Here is a 12009-nt window from a genome sequence, read left to right as displayed (position 1 = left end):
GTATTAAAACTTTTACCAGTCTTAACTCTAATAAAATCCATCAGTCCAGTAAACTCAGACCAAGAAATGCACAAGACTGGCTTGTTAATGATGAGGGAAAAAAACTTTATATCCAAAAATAACCAATGAAAGGTAATATAGGGTTTACACCAGGTTACTGATCAGGGTAACAAGGCCATCGAGGCGACAGAAAAACAAAAAACACTTTGGTAAGAGAAATCATCCCTAGATTTGGATTCCCTTGGTCCCTACAAAGTGACAACAGACCGTCTTTCATTACAGGAATTCAAAAGATGGTCCTCCAAAACTGAACCACCCTGGACATCTTTTTTTTTTTTTTTTCTTAAAGATTTTATTTATTTACTTGACAGAGATCACAAGCAGGCAGAGAGGCAGGCAGATAGATGGGTAAGCAGGGTCCCCGCCGAGCAGAGAGCCTGATGCAGGGCTCCATCCCAGGACCCTAGGATCATGACCTGAGCTGAAGGCAGAGGCTTCAACCCGCTGAGCCACCCAGGCACCCCCCTGGACATCTTTAATTTAGTTAAAGGGGACCCAGAATTAAATGACTGTCTCCTCAGGGGCGCCTGGGCGGCTCAGTGGGATAAAGCCTCTGCCTTTGGCTCAGGTCATGATCCCAGGGTCCTGGGATGGAGCCCCACATCGGGCTCTCTGGTCAATGGGGAGCCTGCCTCCCCCTCTCTCTCTGCCTGCCTCTTTGCCTACGTGTGATCTCTATCTGTCAAATAAATAAAATCTTTAAAAAAAAAAATGACTGTCTCCTCAATGACCCAGTGGCTGGGTGGCTCTAACTTGTGTGCCTGGTTTCCCCCAGGCTGGAGAGGCCGTTGTACTCTGGGTTTTGCCTGGATGCATGGATGCATTATTAAAACCAGAACCAAACCAGCCAACCTGCAAAATTAAAACTGTAGAGTTATTCTTAGAAAATGCATCGTAGGGGCGCTTGGGTGGCTCAGTGGGTTGAGCCTACACCTTTGGCTCAGGTCATGATCTCAGGGTTCTGGGATCGAGCCCCGCATCAGGTTCTCTGCTTTCCCCCTCTCTCTCTGCCTGCCTCTCTGCCTCCTTGTGATCTTTCTTTCTCTCTGTCAAATAAGTAAGTAAAATCTTTTTTACGAAAATGCATTGTAAACCCTAGCGTTCCTGTTTCAGGCCGTTAAACTCAATGGCCTAGCAGGAGCAGGATCCCGTGATTCCCAGGGGCCGGGCCCGGGTTTAGAGCTAGGAGAGAATGTAACCCTCAGTCGCCCTCCCCGCACCTGGCGATCGCCAGCACAGACTTCCCAGTCCTCCCGTATCCCATGACTGCCTCCCTGCGGGGCGAAGTAGGCAGGGCAGAGTGCAGTCCCACTAGGCGGCACCGAGGAAGCTGCCATCCCTTCGTGGACCTTTCCCATGCTTCGGTGCCTCTATCCTTGCTTTCCTGATAAAACATAAAACAAAACCTATGTGCGGAATTCAGCGGCTGCTGCTCTCCCTTGCAGAGGCAGGCCCCGCATGGCTGCTCAGATCCGTGTCTGAAAACTTGATTTCAGTGCATGACAGCCAAAACCACGGTGGATATGTTCCATGTCTCATTGGCATGGCCACCGAACATTCCTTCTTGTTCCCTCTCTGGGACTGGAAGATGTTGTTTGGTACATGGAAGGTCTTAATAATTACGTGGTCAGGGCGCCTGGGTGGCTCAGTGGGTTAAGCCGCTGCCTTCGGCTCAGGTCATGATCTCAGGGTCCTGGGATCGAGTCCCGCATCAGGCTCTCTGCTCAGCGGGGAGCCTGCTTCCTCCTCTCTCTCTCTGCCTGCCTCTCTGCCTACTTGTGATTTCTCTCTGTCAAATAAATAAATAAAATCTTTAAAAAAAAAAAAATAATTACGTGGTCAACGCCCTAAGCGATACTCTACAACAGAGAAGGGCATTAGATGCTGGAACAGCTGCACACGGGAGAGCTTACGCTAGCGCAGAAACAGAAGGCTGTACACACATGCCAGATGACCACAAAATATTTCTGGTTAAACTCCTGGACTGGGAGATTTTCTTCAGCTACCAAAGGACTCTTGTTTGGGCTTCTTTTTCTTTTTGTTACACTCGTCATGTTTTGCTGTTTTCTCCCTTGTCTCTCTACCTGGTACCGAGCCTGCCTCACTGCCCTGACTTCAAGCCAACAGACGATCCTGTCCGCTCCGGAAGATCCACACGTGCAGTCTCCCTTGGATTCATCTGCCTCCGCCTTTCGCAACTCCTCTATCTATACAAGTCCCAAATGACAATGTTCACCTACAGGCAGGGGCACCTCCATCCCCCTATTCAGCAGGAAGACATTACAGAAGATAAAACCTTCCACCCCCAACAACCTTAAAGATTTAAGGGTCAAAACTGTTCAAGGGCGAATGACATGGGAAACAAAGCCAGAAGGGAAATTATTACATTTCCTTACTACTTACAGCTCCTAGACAAGTCTCTGAAACAGGCAGAGTGACATTCCTCAAGGGACTCAGCCGCCTCGATGTTGACACTTTGCTAAGGGCAAAAGGCAGTCTTAGCTCAATCTCCAGGGTTCTCCTGTAAGTCCATTTTAACATACAAAAATTCCTTTGGAAGCTTCCTTTACTTCTGTTCCCTAAATACATGTTGGCAATCATCCCCCAAGCATATGGCCCACCGATATACATCTGAAGGGTCTCATGACTAAGGTTTTAATAGACAGTAATAAATGACCCTTTCCCAGCAACAGCTAGCTCCCTCAAGGTCCTAGAAACCTTGCCTCCAAAATTTCTTAGTGACTCATGCTATCCCCAGCCCCCTCCCAAGCGGAAACTATGTAATCGGCCCCTCCTCGTGGCCCCAGTGCAGCTCTTTCTGCCCAAGGGTCCTGTCCCCGAGCTTCAACAGAACCACCGTGTCGCACCAAAGACATCTCAACATACTTTCTTGGCTGTTGGCTTCAAACCCTAACATCTCTCCTACATCAAAGAAAATCTTTATTATCCCATTATGCTTTTTTACATGACTCTTTAGAATATGTTATGGATTTAATTGTGTTCACCCCCAAAATTTGAAGCTCTGTTCCCCAGGCCCTTGGGATGTGCGTGTATTTGGAGAGAGGGCCTTGAATGCGGGGATTACATTAAAACAGGCCATTAGGGTGGGCCCTAATCCAATGTGACTTGTGTACTTATAAAAAGAGGAGATAAGGGCAGACCCACACAGAAAGATGACCACGTAATAGCCGTCTCCAAGCCAAGGACAGGTCTCAGAAGAAACTAGCCCTATGGATACCTTGATCTCGGGCTTCCAGACCCCAGGACTGTGAAGAGATCAATTTCTGCCCTTACGCCACTATGACTGTTATTTTGCTACTGAAGGAGCCCTGACAAGCTGAGACAGAGTACGTCTAGCATGTCATTATACACAGGCATACCTTATTGTATTTTCCTTTGCTTTATTGCACTTTACGGATACTATGTTTTTACAAATGCAAGTTTTGTGGCAACCCTGTGTCCAGCACTTCTGCTGGTGCCATTTTTCTTTTATTTTTTTTATTTTTTTTAAAAGATTTTATTTATTACAAATAGGCAGAGAGGCAGGCAGAGAGTGAGAGAGAGGAGGAAGCAGGCTCCCCGCGGAGCAGAGAGCCCGATGCGGGGCTCGATCCCAGGACCCTGGGATCATGACCTGAGCCGAAGGCAGAGGCTTTAACCCACTGAGCCACCCAGGCACCCCTGGTGCCATTTTTCTAACAGCATTTGGTCCCTTCGTGTCTCCGTGTCACATTTTGGCGATTCTCACTATTTCAAACCTTCCCACTACTCTTAACGTTTGACCTGTGCGATCTCATGATACAAATGGAATGGATGAGGAGCTGCTTCTTACGGATGAGCAAAGAAGGTTCTTGAGATGGAAACTGCTCCCGGGAAGATGCTACAAAGGCTGAAGAGACAACAGAGGACTTAGAACATTACGTAAGCTTGGTGGCTAAAGCAGCACCTGGGTTTGAGAGGACTGACTCCAATTCTGGAGGGTCTACTGTGGGTAAAAGGCTACCGAACTGCATTGTATGCTACACAGAATCATTCGAGAGAGGAAGAGTCCATCGACGTGGCAAACGTCATTGTATTATTATACTAAACTGCCACACCCACACCTATCTTCAGCAGTCGCCACTCTGATCAGTCAGCAGCCAACCACACCAAGAAAAGACCCTCTGGGGATGTTGGCGAGGGGTGGGGGTGCTCAGTCAGTTAAGCGGCTGCCTTCAGCTCAGGTCATGACCCCAGGGCTCTGGAATCGAGTGCCACATCAGGCTCCTTGCTCAGCGGGGAGCCTGATTCTCTCTCTGCCTCTGCCTACTGCTCTGCCTCCTTGTGCTTTCTCTCTCTCTCCTGTCAGATAAATAAATAAATAAATAAATACACGAACTTTAAAAAAAAAAAAAAGAAGAAGAAAGCCCCTCTGGCTGCCAAAAGATAATGACTTGCTGAATGCTCAGATTATGGTTAACATTTTTAGTAGTAAGGTATTTTGAATTAACATATATATATTTTTAGACATAATACTATTGCACACTTAACAGTACAGTCTAGTGTAACTGCTATATGTACTGGGAAACCAAAAAATTAACTCACTTTATTGCAATATTTGCTTTATTGGGGTGGTCTGGAACTGAACCTGCAATATGTTTGAGGTATGCCTGAACAGTTAATGCCTAAATACTTCTGCTAATTAATGATATTAATTTTTTTAAATAAAGCCTATGCCCAGTGTAGGGCTTAAATTCACAACCCCAAGATCAAGAGGCACATGCTGTACCAACTGAGCCATCCATGTACCCCAGATATAAAAACTATTTTGAAAGGGTTTCCACTGGGAAGATCTGCAAAATTTTGAGTATCAAAACCAACAATGAAAGCAAAAGCCTATTGAGTAATGCAAGAAACCAGGAGCCAAACACCAATGGGAATACATAAATAAATAAAGGTGAAAAGGGAAAATTTGTTTTCTGTATACACACTAGAAAGCAAATTAAAGAATGGAAAAAAATAATGGTGTTAGAAAAATCCCTTCACACACGTCATACTCATAATGGATTCAGATAAGTGCCATCAACAAATATTGAAAAGTTTGAAAAGAGGCATCCGACAGGCTCAGTCGATGGAGCTTGGGACTCTTGATCTCAGAATGTCACACTGAAGCTCCATGTTGGGTGTAGAGACAACTTAAAAATAAAATCTTAAAAAAAAAAGTTTGAGGTGCACCTGGGTGGCTCAGTGGGTTATAGCCTCTGCCTTAAGCTCAGGTCATGATCTCAGGGTCCTGGGATTGAGCCCCACATCGGGCTCTGGGCTGGGTGGGGAGCCTGATTCCCCTCGCTGCCTCTCTGCCTACTTGTGATCTCCGTCTGTCAAATAAATAAATAAGTAAAATCTCAGATTATTAAAATCTTTAAAAATAAGAAAAAAAAAAAAGGCATGAGATTATGGTCGGGGAATTGTATCTTCCTTTTTCAAACAAACTTAAGGCCGGAACAGCCAGGAAACCATGCCTCGTGGCTGCCGCCGAGCAACTTTGTTTCTATAGATTAGACTCCTCTGTATCTTCACGGAAACGGACTCTCACCCCAGCCTGCTATCTCTGGTGTTTCCGTGGCGTCCTGTACTTCTGGGATGCCCTCACAGCACATCCCACGTCCCTGCTTCGTTCCTTTTTGTGGGTGACAATCCTTGGTCTGTGTCCTCGCTACACTCTGTTCGTCCGTCCACGCCGACGGGCCTGGAGCGGTAACCCACGTCAGCGGGTGTTGAACAGCTTCTCACCTCGCATTCATGCACACGTGTCTGCTTCCATTTAGGTAGGACGGGGATACTTGGGTCACATTTAATTTCCCAGGACAGCTTCTGTAGGGCTGGGGATACTCCTCAGAGTTGTCTAAGGCCTGGAACTGAGATGCATTTGATAACGCACATGTCCCTAGATAATCGTTCATCGTGAAAGGCCAGGAACTTAAAGACAAAGGAGTTTCTATTTTAACTGATGACCTTTGATTTCTATGTGAATATACTTCTACGCTCCCACCCTTTCATCGTTATCTTACAACATGGTGAGTGTTTAATGCTTGATCATATTAGGGTAAATCCCTTCGCTTCATTATTCAAAAAGAATGGCTATTTTCTCACATTTGTTCTTATTTATAGAATTATACAATGGGATTTATGAAGTTCCAGGGGGAAAATTGGTTATAATGGTGGAATTCTATTAAAATGATTCAGCTCTCTGGTAATTATACACATCATGGCAACATTAATCGTTTCTTAGAATATGCACCAGATTTGCATTTGTTTTTGTCTTTTTCGATGTCGGTGAATATAAAACCACACAATGTTCACATTAGGTTCTCTCCCTTCATAAGATTTACTTTGATACCTGAATAACTTATTTTAACTTTTATACATGTCACCCTTTAAATACTATCTTTTTGATAGTGATTAGAAATGGAAGGACATCCTGAGCACATTCTGGAAACCTGTTAATTATCTTTTCTCTTTGATGACTATGAAAGCTTGAGGTTCTATGTACACATTGGCTTTGGCTATGAAACAGGATAAGGTCCTTTCCTTCACTGCAATTTTACACCCACATGTCCTGGTTTTGGCTGGGAGATCTACGATCCTGCTGAAGGGGACTGGAGTGATGAGTATTCATGATGTACATACAATTCAACTGAGCAAGTGACTCTAAGCACATTTACGTATGCAGTCTTACACACTGCATTTTGGAGATACCCTTCAAGAGGACTGGAGAGTTGTCATGCGTTCCTAAATTGATAAGTGTATTTGTCATAGTATGAACACTGAATACTATCAGACACTTTTCTTCTGCCTACTGAGACAATTTTAGATAGATTATTTGAAGTGTGGCATTGGGGAGCACCTGGGTGGCTCAGTCAGTGGACACTCAATCAAGTGTCCAACTCTTGATTTCGGCTCAGGTCACAATCTCAGGTCTGTGAGACTGAGCCCAGTGTTGAGTTCCAAGCTCCTTGTGGAGTCTTTTAGAGATTCTCTCTTTTTCTCTCTCATCCTGCCCCCCCCCCTCATAATAAATAACTTTTAAACATACATTAAAATTACAAAAATAATATAAAATGGAGCATGGAGGTAAGTTAGATTCATTCATCCCATAACATGCTCCTGTAAATTCAACACACAGGGAAATCCACGAAATGTACATCTGACAGAAATATAACAAAAGAAACATCCATGACATCACAACACGAACAAGAACGAGGCAACGACACCCCCATCCTACATGGGCTGATGTCCCGTCAGAAGACACGCCCTGCCCCCTGCAGATTCCAGTAACTCAGCGGCAATCACATCCTTTCCCTTTGGTTCCTTATTTTCAACACCTGTGTGCACACTGGTTCTGTTCTCTACTGCATGTAAAAAGGAGTCAAAAGGTTCATATCACTTTCACCAACTGAGCCACCCAGGCGCCCCTCCTATCATTTTGTATCAAAACTCCTTTGTTCAAATACGCTTGGTCTTCCCTACCTTACCCTCCACTCAATTGTATTCAGCTGCCCTTCTAAGACCCAACTCTTTTCCTGGGTTGATTCAGCTGCTTGCAGCTGGGATGCCTGGGTGGCTCAGTGGGTTAAGCCTCTGCCTTTGGCTCAGGTCATGGTCTCAGGGTCCTGGGATGGTGCCCCAAATCGGGCTCTCTGCTCAGCGGGGAGCCTGCTTCCCCCCTATCTCTCTGCCTACTTGTGATCTCTGTCAAATAAATAAAATCTTTTAAAAAAATTGCTCGCAGCAGCTATCTTAACGACTCCACATTTTTTTGCTTGTAAAAGCAATGTTGGTAGTAAGTTACTTCTCAAATTAGTTTTGAATTGGAGTGAAATCAATTAGCGTTGTGAAGAGCTTATCCTCTCCTTTGATGTGCATATCTCATTGCTATCTCAGCGGGCTCCAAGGTGCTCTCCTGCCACTCCACTGAAACCTTCTCAATGTGTGAAGACCTCCATCGCAGCTGATGCCTCTCCATCGTGGCAGTTTTTCTCCAAGAAAATAATGGGGTCTCCCTTGACTCACTCTCTCTCTCTCTCAGCCCCACCTCCACGCAAGGATATTCTGATGGCTCTAACTTCAAATTGTACCTGGGGTCCAACCTCCACATCAACGCCACTCCTAACAACTCAGTCTGATCCACCGCCATGGCTAACATCACCATCCTAGTCCCTGTTGTCACGGTAACAGAGGGATCCCGTGAGGCTGCCTCCTCAGCTCATCTTGAGGGTCCAGGCCACTCACCACCAAAGTCAGTCTTCTTGGCCTCTGCTGTTCCTCCTCCCCCTCTCACTGTGCTCCCATTGTCCTTTGGATAACCAAGGCACCTTCCCTCCTTGAGGACCGCATTTATCTCCCGGGGCTGCCATAACCAAGTGCCACATACTGGGTGGCAGAAATGACAGATGTTTGTTGTTTCGCAACTGAGGAAGCTGCAAGCCGGAGATCAAGTTGTCTGCAAGGTTGGTTCCTGCTGGAGGCTCTGTCACAGCTTCTAGTGGTTGCCGACAATCCTTTGCACTCTCAGGCAGGTGGACGCATCATGCCCCTCCCTGCTTCTGTCTCACGTGGTCTGACCCTGTCTTCAGTGCAGATTTCTGTGTCTAAATTTCCCACTTTTATAAGGATACCCATCACTGGCTCTAGACCTACCCTAATCCCATATGGTCTCATCTGCATTACCTGTGTGTTCACTTTATTTCTAGGAAAGGGTGTATTCTGAGGTTCCACTGGACACGAAATGTGGCGGGTACAATACTGAACCCAGAGCATGTGTATGCCTGTACTTCATATGTCTCATCAATTTAGGTGTCACGCGGCCGTGTTAACTGAAATCGTTCCTGTTTTGCTCTCCTCATCCTTCCAACGTTATCTGCACGTGTGTCTGACATACACACGCATATTTTGGACTATATACACATGTGTATTTCTGAAATAGATATATTATCTCCAAGTACATTTCCCTTTCATCTCTTCACTGGACTCCATATTTTCAGGCTACCTTGAAAGATCAACGATAATTACAGTTCTGCTGAATTGTGCTATTTCATGGTCAGGAAGGCCCGCAGGCACATTTCTGAGAATTCCCATCTTGATGATTCTAGGTTGACCATTCACCGGTGGCCTAACTTGCATGAGTATTTAAAGTACAGCGACGATGCCCTAGACTCTGGCTGGCGTCGCCATCCACATGGCCTGATCCACGGGAGCTGGCTGGGTAAGAGTGTAGTCCACTGTTCTGATGAACAGCCTGTCAATCAGGCTTGTACCCGAACCAGACGCCAACCTTTTCCCTTCTGTCTTCTTTGCTGTCCTGCCTTCCACGTCCATCTCCAAAATCTCCCCATCGAGGATGGGATTCTAGAGTCTATCATCAGCAATCCACAGCACTGGGTTCCCAACTCCCGCCCCACTTTGGCCACCAACCAGGCCACCAATTTAGGCTGTCATGTTTGTGGATTTCTTCTGGGAACTCAACTGCCTCAATGTTAATACTCTGCCAAGAACAAAAGGCAAGATTGGCTTAACGTTAGTCCAACCTCCCAGATCCCATAGTTCTGCTTTAACATATAAAAATTCCTTAGGAAACTTCCTTTATCTCTACTCTCCCCTACCCTAAGATACATGTGAACAATCAGCCTCCAAGAGAATGGCTCACTGATACACACCTGAAGCATCTTTTAACTAAGGTTTTACTAGACGGTAATAAATGACCTTTTCCTAACCACAGCTAGCCCCTCAAGGACCTGGGAAACTTGGTAACAAATTCCTTAGACAGATGTGCTATCCCTAAGTCCCTCCCAACTTGAAAGTCTATCATCAGGCAGTCCTCACAACCCTAGGGCAGCTCTTTCTGCCCACAGCTCCTATCACCATGCTTTTTAAACCACTCTCTGCACTGAAGACATCTCAAGAATTCTCCCTCGACTACAGTTCACATCTTTTTTTTTTTTAATTAATTAATTTATTTATTTGACAGACAGAGATCACAAGTAGGCAGAGAGGCAGGCAGAGAGAGAGAGAGAGAGGAGGAAGCAGGCTCCCTGCTGAGCAGAGAGCCCGATGTGGGGCTTGATCCCAGGACCCTGGGATCATGACCCGAGCCGAAGGCAGAGGCCTTAACCCACTGAGCCACTCAGGTGCCCCCCACAGTTCACAACTTTCTGGCACTGAAATATGGGGCTTGATTCTTCTCACCTGGACTCCAAGCCTCAGTGCAAACTTGGCTTGCAAATTCCTTCCCTTTACTTCCATTTCAGCGACTTTTCAAGGAGTTGGTCCATTGCTCAGGCTGCAATCCTGTAGCCCACGGCTACTGCTGGGGCGGGGAAAGCCTGCCTCTTGGCTAGGAGTTAGTGCCAGGGCTGGAATGGTTTGATGCCCTCTCTTTATTACTGTCCTTAAACAAAGTTGTCTGTCTTGGGCACCAGACGGCCAAGTAAGTCACCATGACAGTTGCCAATCTTAAGACTCCTGTGTGAGGTTTCCTCCTCGTTGGTCTACTGTGATCCCTTCACATACTTCATCTAGCTGCTTTTGGCCATGAGACCTTTGCTCAGAACTGGACAAAACCAGTAACTGATTGAATTCAAACCCAACCAGGAGGTTTCCTAGGGAAGTTTGCTGTAAAGACTAAGTGTGCTGAAAGGTCGCTTAGAACATCATGGATTTGTGTCTTCTGTTTTTCGCAACATCCCCTACTGCTTCTGTGAGGGTAATACCAGTATCCAAGCAACACATGATTGCTTGAACAGCTGGCAACAGGAATGGGTCCCCCAACAATTTTGTAACTCAAGGAACACCATGACATATTCTGCGTGGATGAGATGGTAAAATCACTCCTGAAGCTAGGGGGTGCCCCCCTCCATGCAGCTGACTGCGGACTGATGGACATAATGGGTGGCCTCACTACGCTTATGATGGGACTGGCTGATGCACTTGGGGATGCCCTATGTCTGGGACAAGTCTTCTACCACTGCCCAGTAACTCCTCATTATTAGGATATTGTGAAGGCTAGACCTCAAACAAAGAGGGCTTTGATGGTTTTAACCCTTAGCCACAATTTGCCCCAGGAACTGCCTCTAGTGATAGAAAATGGCAAGTAGAGCCTTTAGCCAAGCCGACAGCAGCCACGTTAAGCAAAGTAGATGGAATACACCGAACCGGGATTAATAGCTATGGCTTACCCCACAATGGGACAGTTAAGCCAAAAGGCAATTCTACGATGGGGAAAAAAGGAAACAGTGACAACACATGAACCAATAGCACACAGCCATTACAGAGGCTACTATCAGAAGTTTGCTCACAAGTCAGTGTTCTTTAGGCCACGGGATGGGTTCACTACTGAGTGGACAAGGAGGCCCAGAATTACATGGCTGGCTCCTAACAGAGCCCAATGGCTCTGTGGCTCTAACCTTAACCATGGCTTCCCCCAGGCCGGATAGACCATTGCACTCTGGGTTTTGCCTGGATGGACAGACCCAGTATTAAAACCATGATCAACCCAGCCAACCTTTCACGTTGAAAACAATGGTGGACACATTCTGTGTTTCACTGGTATGACCACCTAGCATCCACCTTTACTCCTCTTTAGGATGAAGGGTTTTGTTTGCACAAGGAAGCTCTTCATAAGCAGTCAAAGCCCTAAATTACACTCAAATTGCATTTCCCTATTAAAGACTGAAGTAACACAACTGTGCAGAGCACGTGTGTGACACAGAATGCAGGAGATGTCTTAGCTACTGCACAAGGTGGATCTTGTGCTGTGACAGAAACAGAATGCTGTGTACACATGCCGGCATGTCCCAGTAGTATTTCTGGGTTCCCACCTGACCTGAATATTCAACTAGGCCCTTGAACCATCTGTCTCTTTCTTTTAGCGATGGCTGAACTCGTGACTATACGATTTTTGGTCAACAATAA

The sequence above is a fragment of the Mustela lutreola genome, chromosome 2, assembly GCF_030435805.1.
Source record: "Mustela lutreola isolate mMusLut2 chromosome 2, mMusLut2.pri, whole genome shotgun sequence".
In the NCBI taxonomy this organism is placed as follows: Eukaryota; Metazoa; Chordata; class Mammalia; order Carnivora; family Mustelidae; genus Mustela; species Mustela lutreola.
This window is presented reverse-complemented; position numbering follows the sequence as displayed.